The sequence below is a fragment of the Chrysoperla carnea genome, chromosome 1 (genome assembly GCF_905475395.1).
Source record: "Chrysoperla carnea chromosome 1, inChrCarn1.1, whole genome shotgun sequence".
Taxonomy (NCBI): domain Eukaryota; kingdom Metazoa; phylum Arthropoda; class Insecta; order Neuroptera; family Chrysopidae; genus Chrysoperla; species Chrysoperla carnea.
The window spans coordinates 138,701,086-138,715,797 of record NC_058337.1 but is presented as its reverse complement, the minus strand read 5'-3'; the positions used below and the strand labels follow the sequence as shown (position 1 = coordinate 138,715,797).

General features: G+C 33.0%; 1 pseudogene; it reads left to right on the top strand.

The window, feature by feature from the left end:
* The first annotated feature begins 503 nt into the window (after positions 1–503).
* On the top strand, positions 504–618 carry LOC123291175 (annotated as a pseudogene).
* The last annotated feature ends 14,094 nt before the right edge of the window (positions 619–14,712 follow it).

The window sequence follows — 14,712 nt, the reverse complement described above, 5'->3', positions numbered from 1 at the left end:
GGACCGAGGTGGGCGTACCCCTGGTGGACCAGTTGTCATGCCAACGGCACAGCTGGGTAGCTAAGTACGGAAGGGATAACCGCTGAATGCATCTAAGCAGGAAACCCACCTCAAAACTAGACTTCCCCATTAGAGCCGTGGAAGACCACCACGTTGATAGGTCAGGTGTGGAAGCACAGTAATGTGTGCAGCTAACTGATACTAATAGCTCGATTGATTTACTTTGCTGTGAGATTACACATGTATATAGTGTTTATTCTATAATATGTCGGTATCAACTCACAAAGTTATCAGGTTAAAATAGCTTTATCAATTAATAAAATTGTTGTTGCATGATTGTTATCCCGTGGCTTGACCACGAGATCCAGTAAAATATAATGTCATCTCGTGGCTTGTCCACGGGATCTCAGGATACAAATTGTAATACAAGATAATAAAGCCATGCAACAACACACTAACAGCAACCAATACAAATCTACTATTTAAAAAGTTTGTATTGCTAGCTTGGTGGTTATAGCATGAGTGAAACACACGATCCCATCCCGAACTCGAACGTGAAACCTCATAGTGCTAATGGTACTATGTCATAAGGCATGGGAGAGTAAGTCGCTGCCAAGCTTGCAATGCAAATTTTTTACTCTAATTCAATCCTAGTTTTTTCATTCTTAAAATTCTAACATGAACATTCACATTTCAACAATTTTCTATTATTAATTTATTATCAAGTTATTTTCTTTATGAGAGGATGGGATAATTTGTGTCATGGTTTTTATTACCCCTTTTTGTTCTTTTAAAAAATCTGTTATTATAGATTCGAGCATTTTTGTGTTTTTGCATCGTATTTTTAAAACATAAGAATATTCTCCGGTTGTATGATAACATTCTAAAATATTTTCATGAGTAAGTATTTTTTTAGAAAATTAATATTATTTTCTTTTCCTTCTACTAATACAAAAATCAAAGCTCCTAAATCCATATTCATAAATTTACTGTCGATAAGAGCTACTATTTTTCGTATAGTACCTTCACTTTTTAATTTACGGATTCTTTCGTTTGTAGCTGATGAAGAAAGACCTACTAATTCTCCTATTTGGCTACTTGTGAGGGTTGCATCATTCATAAGTAATTTAATAATCTTTAGATCAATTAAGCTTGATAGTCCCTTTGGAGGTACAAACCTCCATCTTCCAGATGGAGAAGCTTTAGCTTGCCATGTGCACGATGATGCGTTAGCATCATAAGCACTATGACACATTACAGCAGGAAATCACATACAGTTTACTATCATCGCTATCACATAGTGTGGATTACAAAGTATCGATATAAGGTATTAACTTACGATATAAAAAAGAGGGTTCGAGAAATTATTGCACAGGTAGCAACAGAATTAGGTATTAAAATAGAAAATGGAGTAGTATCAAGCGATCATATACACATTTTTGCTAATATTCCACCTCATATAAAAATCTGTGAATTTGTACAAAAAGCGAAAGTCAGATCTTCAAAGAAGATGCAAGAGGAATTTCCAATATTAAAACAAAAATACTTGGGTAGACATTTGTGGGCACGGGGTTACTTTAGTGCTACTAACCTGAATTCTGGATTACTCCAGGTTTAGAAGTAAGTATTTACAAGGGATAGAAGATACTCTATATAATTTTTAGCAAAAAAAAACAAGAGTATCCCCATGAAGAAAGATATTACTGCATTATTTTTTTTTGTCGATGATTTTTGTAAAATTAGCGAGCAATGGATTAATAAATCATTTTTACCATTAATTAATAAAAATCCTACAAGAAAGCCTGAAATAAGCTATTCTGAGCTGTTAACAATAGTGCTTTTATACTATCAACCACCTTGTAAAAACTTTAAATATTTTTATATGTCCTATCTACAATTATATAAATCAGACTTTGTAACTCTTCCATCATATACTCGTTTTATAGCTCTAAAACCAAGAGTTTTGAGTTATTTAGTTTTATGTAGTTAAGTGGGATAGGGTTAACACCCTCGCCTTTAGCGAACACTTTAGTATAATCTATCTAAAAGGTTACTGCAGGAAGAGATGGAATATAGGAGAGGGTCTCATAGCCTGTATGATTTAAAGTATCATATAGTGTTTTGTACAAAGTACAGGTATAGAGTTTTAACTGGGCAAATAGCAAGTAGAGCAAGGGAAGTAATTCAGGAAATATGTGCAGGTAATTACATAGATATAATTAGTGGCAGCATAAGTCCTGATCATGTTTATATATTAGTATCAGTTCCACCGAGTATGTCAATATCTAAGGAGTTACAATATATTAAAGGAAAGAGTAGTCGTAAATTGCTACAGTAATTTGAACTACTTCGTAAGCGATATTGGGGTCAACATCTTTGGGCTAGCGGGTATTTTGTTGTTACAGTTGGTAATGTGAATTCAGAAGCAGTACAGAAGTATATAGAGCAACAAGAAAAATATCATAAAAAAGATGATTTTAGAATATCAGAGTTTTAGCGTTTACGCTTTTAATCTGCTTTGCAAGCGTAAACCAAACTACCGGCTTTAGACGGTAGTAATTGATTACTTGAATGGTATACGCAGAAAGCTAAATCTACGGGAGTTTCTTATATTGAGTGCGCCAAGGGAAGTGCGTAAAAATCAGTCGGTGAGAATCCGATCTATGCAAAGTCTAACCAACAGCATAGAGGCAACTATTGCATTGCAGGAGGTGACAAATGTGATGAAGCCAATAGAAGCGACATATTAGGCTACAACGCAAGTGAAGGTGTTGAGCCCCGAAATATACAAGATCATAGAGGTCGATGTTCTCCATAGTGCCGAAGGCAGCATGAAGGGTGATGCAATGGTAAGTCACCACTCACTCTATCGGGGTCGAAGTCCGTGGCATGGTATGAGATGGAGTTTATGTAAACTTGGGAGATCTTCTGTGTTCTTGCAAGAGTATGTTGGAACAAGTCAAAACAGGCAAGAACTGACAAATGATACAGAAAAAGTCGGACTGACTGATAGTACTCGGAGCATAGGAAAGCTATGTACATGGGGAAGCGGTCAGCAATAGAACGTTTGGTTGAGTACCGTTCAAGATAACACGCTGAGGTTATAATAGTGCTGCAGGTTAAACCCAATCAAATAGCTAAAAGAGCAAAGATGTATTAATTCTAGTTTTGATAGTAAATGTTTTATTGAAGAGCCGTGTGCGGGAAAATCGCAAGCACGGTTCTGTGGGGGTTACCATAGCATTTTAAATATAGAGTAAGTGTTATGGTTTCTGCCCGACCGCCACATCTTTAGAAGTTTGTCATCCAAAAAGAATCTCTCGTAATAAAGTATTTGCTGGTATTGCTGCTTTGGGTAAAACAACAAAAAGTTGGTTTTTTGGTCTAAAATTACATTTGCTTATTAACGAAAAAGGTCAGATTCAAGGTCTAAAACTAACGCCTGGTAATGTAGATGATAGAGCACCGGTTTCGACAATCACCAAACATATCACGGGATTATTGTTTGGCGATAAGGGTTATATCAAACAAGAGCTTTTTGATGATCTATACAGTAAAGGGCTCAAGTTAGTAACTGGCATAAAGAAGAAAATGAAGAATAAACTTATGCCATTATTTGAAAAAATATTATTACGCAAACGCTCAATTATCGCAACAGTATTTAGTCTGCTGAAGGGTTCTTTCGAGATCGAACATACAAGACATAAATCAATTTGGAATGCCTTCGTACATATCTTATCCGCCCTAATTGCATACTGTATGAAACCTAATAAACCTGCTATATCTCAAAATTAGCTAATCCAGAATTCAGGTTACTAGTGGTAATGTGACTGATGATATAATTAATGAATATATTAATAAGCATTATGTTAGACATGATTTCTAACATAAGACTCGAATAAGCTTTAGCTTGATATGCGACTTCTAGTCGCTATAATCAAATTTTTATCTCTCAGATGAAAGTGGTTGATTTGAGGGTACAGTAATATTAGTTACTCACGATCGTGACTTTACAAGCCTAGCAACTAGAATTATCGCTCTTTCTCATAAAAGAAATATTATCGATTTTAAAGGTAAATATGAAGAATATGTTGAAAAATACGGCAATGATTATCTAAATATCTGATAATAAAAAATATATATTTAATTCATTAGCACATTCTTATATAGTCATAAGCCAGTATATAAATAATTTTACTTGGTATGAATTTTCAAGAGTTTAAGCATAAATATGGTTATGATGCTGCTACTAAAATGATGCAGCAATATTTAGATATTAAATTTGCTCACCTAGATTGCTTATTGCTTTTTAGAATGGGTGATTTTTATGAAATGTTTTATGAAGATGCCGTGCTTGCTAGCGGCGTACTCGGTATTGCTCTAACTAAGAGGGGTAAGAATGGTAATGAAGAAGTCCCGATGTGCGACGTACCTTACCATGCTCTTGAGAATTACCTAACTAAATCAATCGAAGAAAATTATAAGGTCGCTATTTGCGATCAACTCGAAACTCCAGAAGAAGCAAAGAATAGAGGCGGTTATAAGGCAGTAGTTAACAGAAATTTTACCCGTATTATAACACCTGGCACAGTGATTGAAGAAAATCTGATTACTACAGCTGAGCCGAATTATCTAGCAAGTCTTGTTGTGCCGAAAAACAAAGATACGTCAGCACTTTGTTATGCTGATCTTTCTACTTCCACGATTTTTGTGGTTAATGTTCCTGAGCTTGAAATTCTTAATGAACTTGCCCGCCTAAAACCTCGTGAAATTCTGCTTAGCGAGCATTTAAGGTCATCCGACCTTACAAGTAATATTTCCAAGCAACAAAATTTCCGCATCACTTACCAAGTCGATAGCTTTTTTGCCGCTAATAAGTGTGAAAAAATTATTCTAGATTTTTATAAAATGCGAGATATTAAAGGGGTAGGGGAAATATCTAGCAGTCAAATTTGTGCGATAGGTAGTATTTTGGAATATCTTACCCTAACGCAAAAAGAGAATATCCCCAATTTACCAAAGCCAAAGATTATCGATTTTCATAGCTACATGACAATTGATTTTTCAACAAGACGCAATCTTGAGATCGTCACAAATTCATGCGGAGGGAATAAAGGAAGCTTGCTTAGCACCCTTAACCACACTGTTACTAAACAAGGTGGGCGGTTGTTATATAACTTCCTATCAAGCCCGTTAACTGATACTCATAAAATAAATCAGCGTTTAAATATAACGGAGTTTTTCCATTCTAATCTAGATATAACCGCAAAAGTCTGTGAGCTACTAAAGAAAACTAGTTGAGCGAACTTAGAAGAGCGTTGTTTAACCCGTATTACTATGAATAGAGCTTCGGGGCGTGATTTGCTTAGTATTAAATATACGATAGAGACGGCTAACTCTATCAAAGAAATATTTTTTGATAATTATGGTTTTGAGCTACCAAGCTTTATTGAAAAAATTGTTAAGCCATTAATAAGAAATGATGAGCTATATAATTTAATAGAAGAAAGCATATGTGAAGATGCTCCGAATAATTTAAATGATGGGGGTGTTATAAAACACTCATACCATCCGAAAGTATTACAGTTGCATGATTTGATTAATAACGGCAAATTACATATTGAAAAACTAAAAGATCAGTATAAAAGAGAAACGGGAATAGATAGTTTAAAAATATCTCACAATAATGTGATAGGGCTGTTTATCGATATCACCGCTAAAAATGCTAATAAGATTAATGATCCTAAATTTATTCATCGTCAAACGACTGTTAACAGCGCGCGTTATAGTACGGCTGAGCTGCAAAAACTAGAAAGCGATCTAGTTAATGCTAAAACCTTAGTAGTAAGTCTAGAAAAAGAGTTATACGAAGATATATGCAAGCGGGTAACGAAGCAATCCGATTATTTACGGATTCTTGCCAGTTCTCTAAGTGATATTGATGTATTTTGTAACTTTGCTTATATTGCAAGTGAAAATGATTATATCAGACCTGAATTTACCGATGATTTAAGCTTTGACATCGTTAAAGGGCGTCATCCGGTAGTCGAAGAAGCTTTGAATAAAGAAAGAAAAAGCTTTGTGCATAATGATTGTCATTTATCGGAAGCGGAGCGTATTTGGCTAATTACCGGTCCTAATATGGCAGGTAAAAGTACTTTCCTGAGGCAAAATGCCATAATCGCCATCATTGCTCAAATAGGCTCATTTGTGCCTGCTAAAAGTGCTAGAATAGGGATGGTGGATAAGATATTTAGCAGAATCGGGGCAGCTGACGACCTGATTAAAGGACAATCGACTTTTATGGCAGAGATGCTAGAGACATCGGCGATCCTTGCACAATCTACCAAAAACTCCCTAATTATATTAGATGAAGTCGGCAGAGGTACTTCAGCTTATGATGGCATATCTATTGCTTGGTCGGTGCTGGAATATATCCATGATAAATTGAAATGTCGCTGTTTGTTTGCAACTCATTATCATGAGCTAACTATTATGGATAATTTTCTGCCAGCTATGCAAAATTACACTATTGCTATTGAGGAATCAGGCAAAGATATTTTATTTTTACATAATATTATAGCAGGTGCAGCTGATAGATCGTATGGCATCCCTGTTGCAGCCTTAGCAGGGCTTCCTGCAAGCGTTATTAATAGAGCCGAGCAGATTCTGCTCAAATTTGAAAAAAATGCAGCAGGTAAAGGAAAGAATATTTTATCGACAGAGTCAAATAATTTAAGTTTATTTGCTCTTGAGCCTCCTAAACAGATGCAGAATTCTAAACTTGAAGAAAAATTTAAAACCATAGATCCTGATAAACTCTCGCCTAAAGAAGCTTTAGAGCTATTATATCAATTAAAAAGCAATTTTATTAAATAATAACAATTATTAACTGCTAAAAATAGTTAATAAATATTTATATTATATAGCAAGAATCATTAAGGTACTGACAATTTAATAGTATTAAAAACAGCATCATAGAATGTTTTAAAATCTCCTACAACTTTCCTAATTTCATTTTTTATCTTAAACCAGTAATGCTCTATAGGATTCAAATCAGGCGAGTAAGTTGGTAAAAACAGTATGCTACAACCAACGGATTCGATTAACTCCTTAACTTTAGAATTTTTATGAAAATTAATGTTATCCATAATGACGGTTTGCCCAGGTTGTAATTCTGTAATTAATACATCCCTAATATAAGTTTTAAAGACCTCTGTATTACAATTACCTTCAAATATAATAGGAGCAATAAGATTGCCATTACAAAGACCAGCTATCATACTTATTCTCAATTTATGTTGATATACCTTTGCTCCATAACATCTTTGTCCTATAATACTCCATCCATACTCTTTGCAAACATTATCCTCTATTCCAGATTCATCAAGATATACTAATTTATCTTTTGTAATGGTTTTTATCTTTGCAATAAATTCATTTCTTAATTCAATATCTCTTTTCGGATGATAATATGTTTTTTTTATAGCTATAACCAAGCTTTCTGATATGTCTTAAAATAGTTACAGATGAAATATTGCCCCATTGCTTTGCTATATCCTTTGATGTTTTATTCATATTAGCTTTGAAAAATTCTTTAAAAGATTCTGAATCTTTGATCTTATGACTATGACCTCTCTGATAACCAGTAGCTGCCTCTAAAGTACCTTGCTTATCCTTTAATTTTTTCCATTTATATATAGTATCACGACTTACATTAAATAATTTTCTTACCTTACTTATTCGTATCCCTGCTTCTACAGCTTTTATAACTCTTAGTCTTAGTTCTATTGCATATGCTCGTGCCATATCTCTTTATATATTTATTAATAATTGCTTAGTATGACATGATACTTTCATTTTGTCAGTACCTTAATGATTATTGCTATATATTAAGAACTATGCAAAGACGTGTTAGTAAGTGGAAAGCACTACATGGTCCGGAGAAAGAAATTGTTTTACGTCAGTTACATGAACCGGGACATCAATGTTTATCAGATTTCACTGTCTTAAAAGGTATTAATATTACAATTAAAGGTCAGGTATTTCAGCATATTTTATATCACTTTCGCTTAGCTTATAGCAATTGGTCTTTTATGAAAATTATTCAAGGTGGAGAGAGCTTTACTGCTTTATCTCAATCACTACAGGATGCTTTATGGAAGTTAGGTGGCTGCCCACGTGAGCATAGAACAGATAGTTTATCAGCAGCTTTTAAAAATCTCTATTCAAATAGTGCAGAAGATATAACTAAAAGTTATGAAGCAATATGTATCCATTATGGTATGATTGCTACCAGAAATAATCGAGGTAAAGGACATGAAAATGGCAGTGTTGAAGCAGCACATGGGCATCTAAAAAGAAGGTTAGCACAAGCTCTTTTACTCCGTGGTTCATATGATTTTAAATCAGTTGAAGAATATCAAGATATTATAGATGTGATAGTTCAAAAACACAATAACCGTCATGAAGCACAACTTAATATTGAGCGACCTTATTTACAATTACTACGTCAAAAAAGAACGATTGATTTTACTGAGATCACTGCAAGGGTAACAACGTCTAGTACTATATGGGACTGTTGCGAGATGAAAAATTTTTGATAAAATTATAAAATATATACCCCGAAACCCTGATACTTTCGTCCTAAAATTTGAAAATTTTAAACAAAAATTCATCTCACAACAGTCCCTATATCGGTACAAAAAGTTATGTATACTGTACCATCACGTTTGGTTGGTCATCAACTGAAGATTCATATTTATGATAGTTATCTTGCATGTTATTTAGGTGCTGATCATGTTTTAAATCTAGCGAAAGTAAGAGTTGATAAAAAAAAAAAATGGCAAAGATCTAGATGTATTAATTACCGCCATTTAGTAAATTCTTTGATAAAGAAGTCTGTAGCATTTCGTGGTTCTATTCTACGGGATGATATTTTACCAAATGAGACATATAAAAACATTTGGAACCTGAATTCTGGATTAGCTAATTTTGAGATATAGCAGGTTTATTAGGTTTCATACAGTATGCAATTAGGGCGGATAAGATATGTACGAAGGCATTCCAAATTGATCTATGTCTTGTATGTTCGATCTCGAAAGAACCCTTCAGCAGACTAGATACTGTTTCGATAATTGAGCGTTTGCGTAATAATATTTTTTCAAATAATGGTATAAGTTTATTCTTCATTTTCTTCTTTATGCCAGTTACTAACTTGAGTCCTTTACTGTATAGATCATCAAAAAGCTCTTGTTTGATATAACCCTTATCGCCAAACAATAATCCTGTGATATGTTTGTTGATTGTCTAAACCGGTGCTCTATCATCTACATTACCAGGGGTTAGTTTTAGACCTTGAATCTGGCCTTTTTCGTTAATAAGCAAATGTAATTTTAGACCAAAAAACCAACTTTTTGTTGTTTTACCCAAAGCAGCAATACCAGCAAATACTTTATTACGAGAAATTCTTTTTGGATGACAAACTTCTAAAGATGTGGCGTCAATATAAGAAACTCCTGTAGATTTAGCTTTCTGCGTATACCATTCAAGTAATAAAACTAAATAACTCAAAACTATTGGTTTTAGAGCTACAAAACGAGTATATACTTCTTTTACATGAAGAGTTGGTAAAGTGATTAGGACCAATGGTTTGAAAATTGTCATTTACCAATGAAGAAATTCTACTTCTATATTTTTCAATATTTTCAAAAAATGCTCTTATAGATTCAGTAAATGCATCAAAATTTTAATAAAATTTATTGTTACTGACAACAGAATACAATTAAAATATAATTTCCACAGTCGTTCAATTGGATTAAGATTAGGACTATATGGTGGCAAAAATAATAGTTCTATTTTACTGTTTTGTAGATATTCTTTTACCTTTTTTGACCTATGATATCCTGCATTATCACATATCAAGTAAATTTTGCTTTTCTCTTGGTTATTTTCTTCCAATTTCTTTAAAAATTCAATGATGTAATCACCATTAACTTTAGGATTATCAGTTGTTACTAAATTTAGATTTTTTATATCAATTGCACCCATAATATGCTTACGTTTCCATCCACTAAAGCTTGGTAACGTTTTAACTGTATTCTTCCTAATCCAACCAAATCTAGCTCTAGTCTGATATTGAGGATGAACACTATCCATAAAGTAAATAGACTCATCCTTAGCTAAATTATTCTTTAATAAACTATATTGCAGCTTAAATTCCTCCTGCTTGGCTAAATCTATTTTCCCAGGAATTAACTTAGGTTTTTTATAACTAAAACCTAATCTGTGTAACAGCTTGATTACCCCAGCTAATGTGTAGATTACTCCATATTGACGTTCTATGTACAAACCTATATCTCTAGCATAAACATAATTATTATCTTCAAAATGAACTATTAACTCTGCTTCCTGAACTACAGTAAGCTTGCTGTAACTACCACCATTTTCAGGCTTAAGCTTCTTATCTTTATGATAATCTATTAAATGTTTTCTTATCCCCTCATCACTCAGTAATAACACTGTTGATATCTCAGCAATACTATATCCATTATCATACATAAGAACAGCTTTGATCCGGTCTCTAATCCTACTATCTCTCTCCTGCTTATGATGGGCTTTTAATTCTTGTCTTTCTATTACTGCTAGTTTTTTATATTCCATAGTTACTTGATTAGCATATTATCTTACTCTAAGCAATTATTCATTTACTAGAGGTATATGATGGAAGAGTTACAAAGTCTGATTTATATAATTGTAGATAGGACATATAAAAATATTTAAAGTTTTTACAAGGTGATTGATAGTATAAAAGCACTATTGTTAACAGCTCAGAATAGCTTATTTTAGGCTTTCTTGTACGATTTTTATTAATTAATGGTAAAAATGATTTATTAATCCATTGCTCGCTAATTTTACAAAAATCATCGACAAAACAAAATAATGCAGTAATATCTTTCTTCATGGGGATACTCTTGTTTTTTTTTTGCTAAAAATTATATAGAGTATCTCTATCCCTTGTAAATACTTACTTCCAAACCTGGAGTAATCCAGAATTCAGGTTTGGAATTTGATTAATCAGCATTGTAAGCAAAAGCATGCGAATAAATTAATGGTAGGTATTTTAAAGTTAGCTGCTGATTATGATTGTGAACTGGCACTGGGCGAATTTGTGCTGTCATCTTTTGCTAAAGGTCAGATACCTTCTTTGAGTTTATTGCAAATACGGTTTCAATCTTGTAGTAATAATTTATTATTACCATCTATAGGAGTAACACAACATTCGCTACAAACATATGATCATCTTTTATCTGTGTTTGCTGTAGGAGGTTGTTATGCATGATTCTGCAACTTTACCAATTCTTCTAAAAGAATTAGGATTATTGACTATACTTGAGACATGGGAAAAATTTTTAGAGAAGGCAAAAATTGAAGGATGGAGTTATAATAAACTGATTTCTATTCTTTTAAAACAGGAGGTAGAGACACGTCATAGGAAAAAAGTACAAGCTTATCTTAGGAAAGCACATTTACCACCTGGTAAATCTTTAACCACTTTTGATTTTAGCCAAGTACAGCCACTTAATAAAGCTAAGGTAGAGGAATTAGCTTTTAATACTGCCTGGATAAAGAGATCAGAAAATCTTTTAATCTTCGGTCCGTCTGGAGTAGGCAAAAGTCACTTAGCGGCTGCAATAGGATATGCTTTAGTGGAGCACCATGTTAAGGTATTATTTATATCTACTATTAAATTAGTACAGCTTTTACAAGCTGCACGTAAAAAGTATAGATTACCAAATGAACTGACCAAATTAGATAAGTATGATGTTATTATCCTTGATGATATTGGTTATGTACGTAAAGATGAAGGAGAAACACATGTATTGCTTGAGTTGATTTCTCAACGATATGAATCTGGTAACCTGAATTCTGGATTACTCCAGGTTTGGAAGTAAGTATTTACAAGGGATAGAAGATACTCTATATAATTTTTAGCAAAAAAAAACAAGAGTATCCCCATGAAGAAAGATATTACTGCATTATTTTGTTTTGTCGATGATTTTTGTAAAATTAGCGAGCAATGGATTAATAAATCATTTTTACCATTAATTAATAAAAATCCTACAAGAAAGCCTAAAATAAGCTATTCTGAGCTGTTAACAATAGTGCTTTTATACTATCAATCACCTTGTAAAAACTTTAAATATTTTTATATGTCCTATCTACAATTATATAAATCAGACTTTGTAACTCTATTGACGCCACATCTTTAGAAGTTTGTCATCCAAAAAGAATCTCTCATAATAAAGTATTTGCTGGTATTGCTGCTTTGGGTAAAACAACAAAAAGTTGGTTTTTTGGTCTAAAATTACATTTGCTTATTAACGAAAAAGGTTAGATTCAAGGTCTAAAACTAACGCCTGGTAATGTAGATGATAGAGCACCGGTTTCGACAATCACCAAACATATCACGGGATTATTGTTTGGCGATAAGGGTTATATCAAACAAGAGCTTTTTGATGATCTATACAGTAAAGGACTCAAGTTAGTAACTGGCATAAAGAAGAAAATGAAGAATAAACTTATGCCATTATTTGAAAAAATATTATTACGCATACGCTCAATTATCGAAACAGTATTTAGTCTGCTGAAGGGTTCTTTCGAGATCGAACATACAAGACATAGATCAATTTGGAATGCCTTCGTACATATCTTATCCGCCCTAATTGCATACTGTATGAAACCTAATAAACCTGCTATATATCAAAATTAGCTAATCCAGAATTCAGGTTGGTAGTATGATTGTAACTGCTAACCAACTTTTTAGTGAATGGGACAGTATTTTACTACTAATTCTATGACTGTAGCAGCGATTGATAGGCTCATCCATCATGCTACGATTTTAGAAATTCAATCAGATAGTTATAGAAGAAAAAGTGCATTACTAAAACAGGTGGAGGAGAATAAATAGTATGATAACTAATGGTGTTAATGATAATAATTATACAGTAATCCATACCACTACCAATGAGCCAATGATTTATAAGGTTCACAATGAAGATTTGCTAGTCAGAGCTTTAAAAAAACTAAAATGTATAGGATTTGAGAATAAAAGGAATTTTGTATTATTATATTATAAAGAAGCCAAAAATTTGGATTTAGAGGTATAGTATCAAGATGTACCAGAAGAGTTTTATCCTGTAATCTTAGCAACTGGATGTATTAAGCAAGGCTCTATATTACACTCAGACTTAAAATCGTTACAGAGAGCAGTATGTATAATCAATTTTTTAGGAAAGCACATACCCCAAACCATTATGGAAATAACTAGTTTTGCTCATTCTAATAAATTCACTGTAATCCAGAATAGACAAGAGATACAAGCACTATTAGATCAGAATTTTGATCACATTTTTCTTGATAGTAAAATCCATAATGTTAATCATGTGATAAATCTCAACGATGAAGTAGGAACAAAAAGATTATCAAGCTCTTCAGATCAAGCAATGGTAAATGAATCATTAGAAATGTTCATGCCATATGTTGAAGAAGATATAGCTAATTATCCTGAATTTGAAAGGATATCAATACATTATAATAGGCAAAAACATGACAATTTAATTGTATGGTTATCAATAAGAGCAGTGATAAAGGAATTAGTTGCTACAGCACATTACGAAGGCAATAATAATTATTCTGCTAAAGATGCTCTAAATGAGTTATTTATAATGCTTAATTATGATTTAAATCCTAATAAGAATTAGGGATGACAACATTCAAACAATTTAAAACTGAAGTAATACAATAGATAACAAGGTGATTGAGATGAGCAATGCACTACCACCATAACCGGCAAAGAAAACTGTCAACCCTAGGCAAAGAAAACTGTCGTTGCATAGTGGTTCCTTTTTGACGTAATTTACTGGGCCCTTTCTAATTGACAATGACACTATAGGAGCATTTTTCCAAAGACTGAGCATCAATTATGTATTGTACATCAAATCAGAAATAGTTTAAGATATGTATCTTATTAGGACCGTAAAGAACTTGCAGGTGATTTAAAACCTATTTATACTGCTAGTACTGAAGAAGAAGCACATTGCTTTGGAAAGTTTTGAAGCAAAATGGAATAAACAACATCCTCAAATTGCTAAGTCCTGGTATGCCAATTGGGATAATTTAATAATTTTCTAAGGCTATCCTGAAGAAATAAGGAAAATAATTTATACAACTAATGCTGTGGAATCTGTCAATAGTCAGTTACGTAAGGTGACTAAAAATAAGAGAGTTTTCCCAAATGATAATGCTGTTTTTAAAAGCTTATATTTGGCAATTGATTATATGACTAGAAAATGGTCTATGCCTGTCCCAAATTGGAACGCGGCTATGGCTCATTTTTTAATTAAATTTGAAGGGAGAATCTAGGGCTTTGAAAAAATTTACACAGTTAATTGGAAAGACTCCTTATTTATCAAAACTACAGTGGTTTATACAAACAAAATGACTACAAAAATCCTTTTTCAACAGTTCGCTGATATTAGTACACATAACACTTTCAGGAGTTTTGCATTTAGCAAAATTGCGAATCAGATAAAAGCCATCCGATGGATAGTCCACTTTTCGCTTTTCGCATGTTCTGTTACGGCAATCCAAATGATGACAAAGATTCTCAAGTATCTGCTCATATGCAAGGAGTTGTGACATAGTCCAATT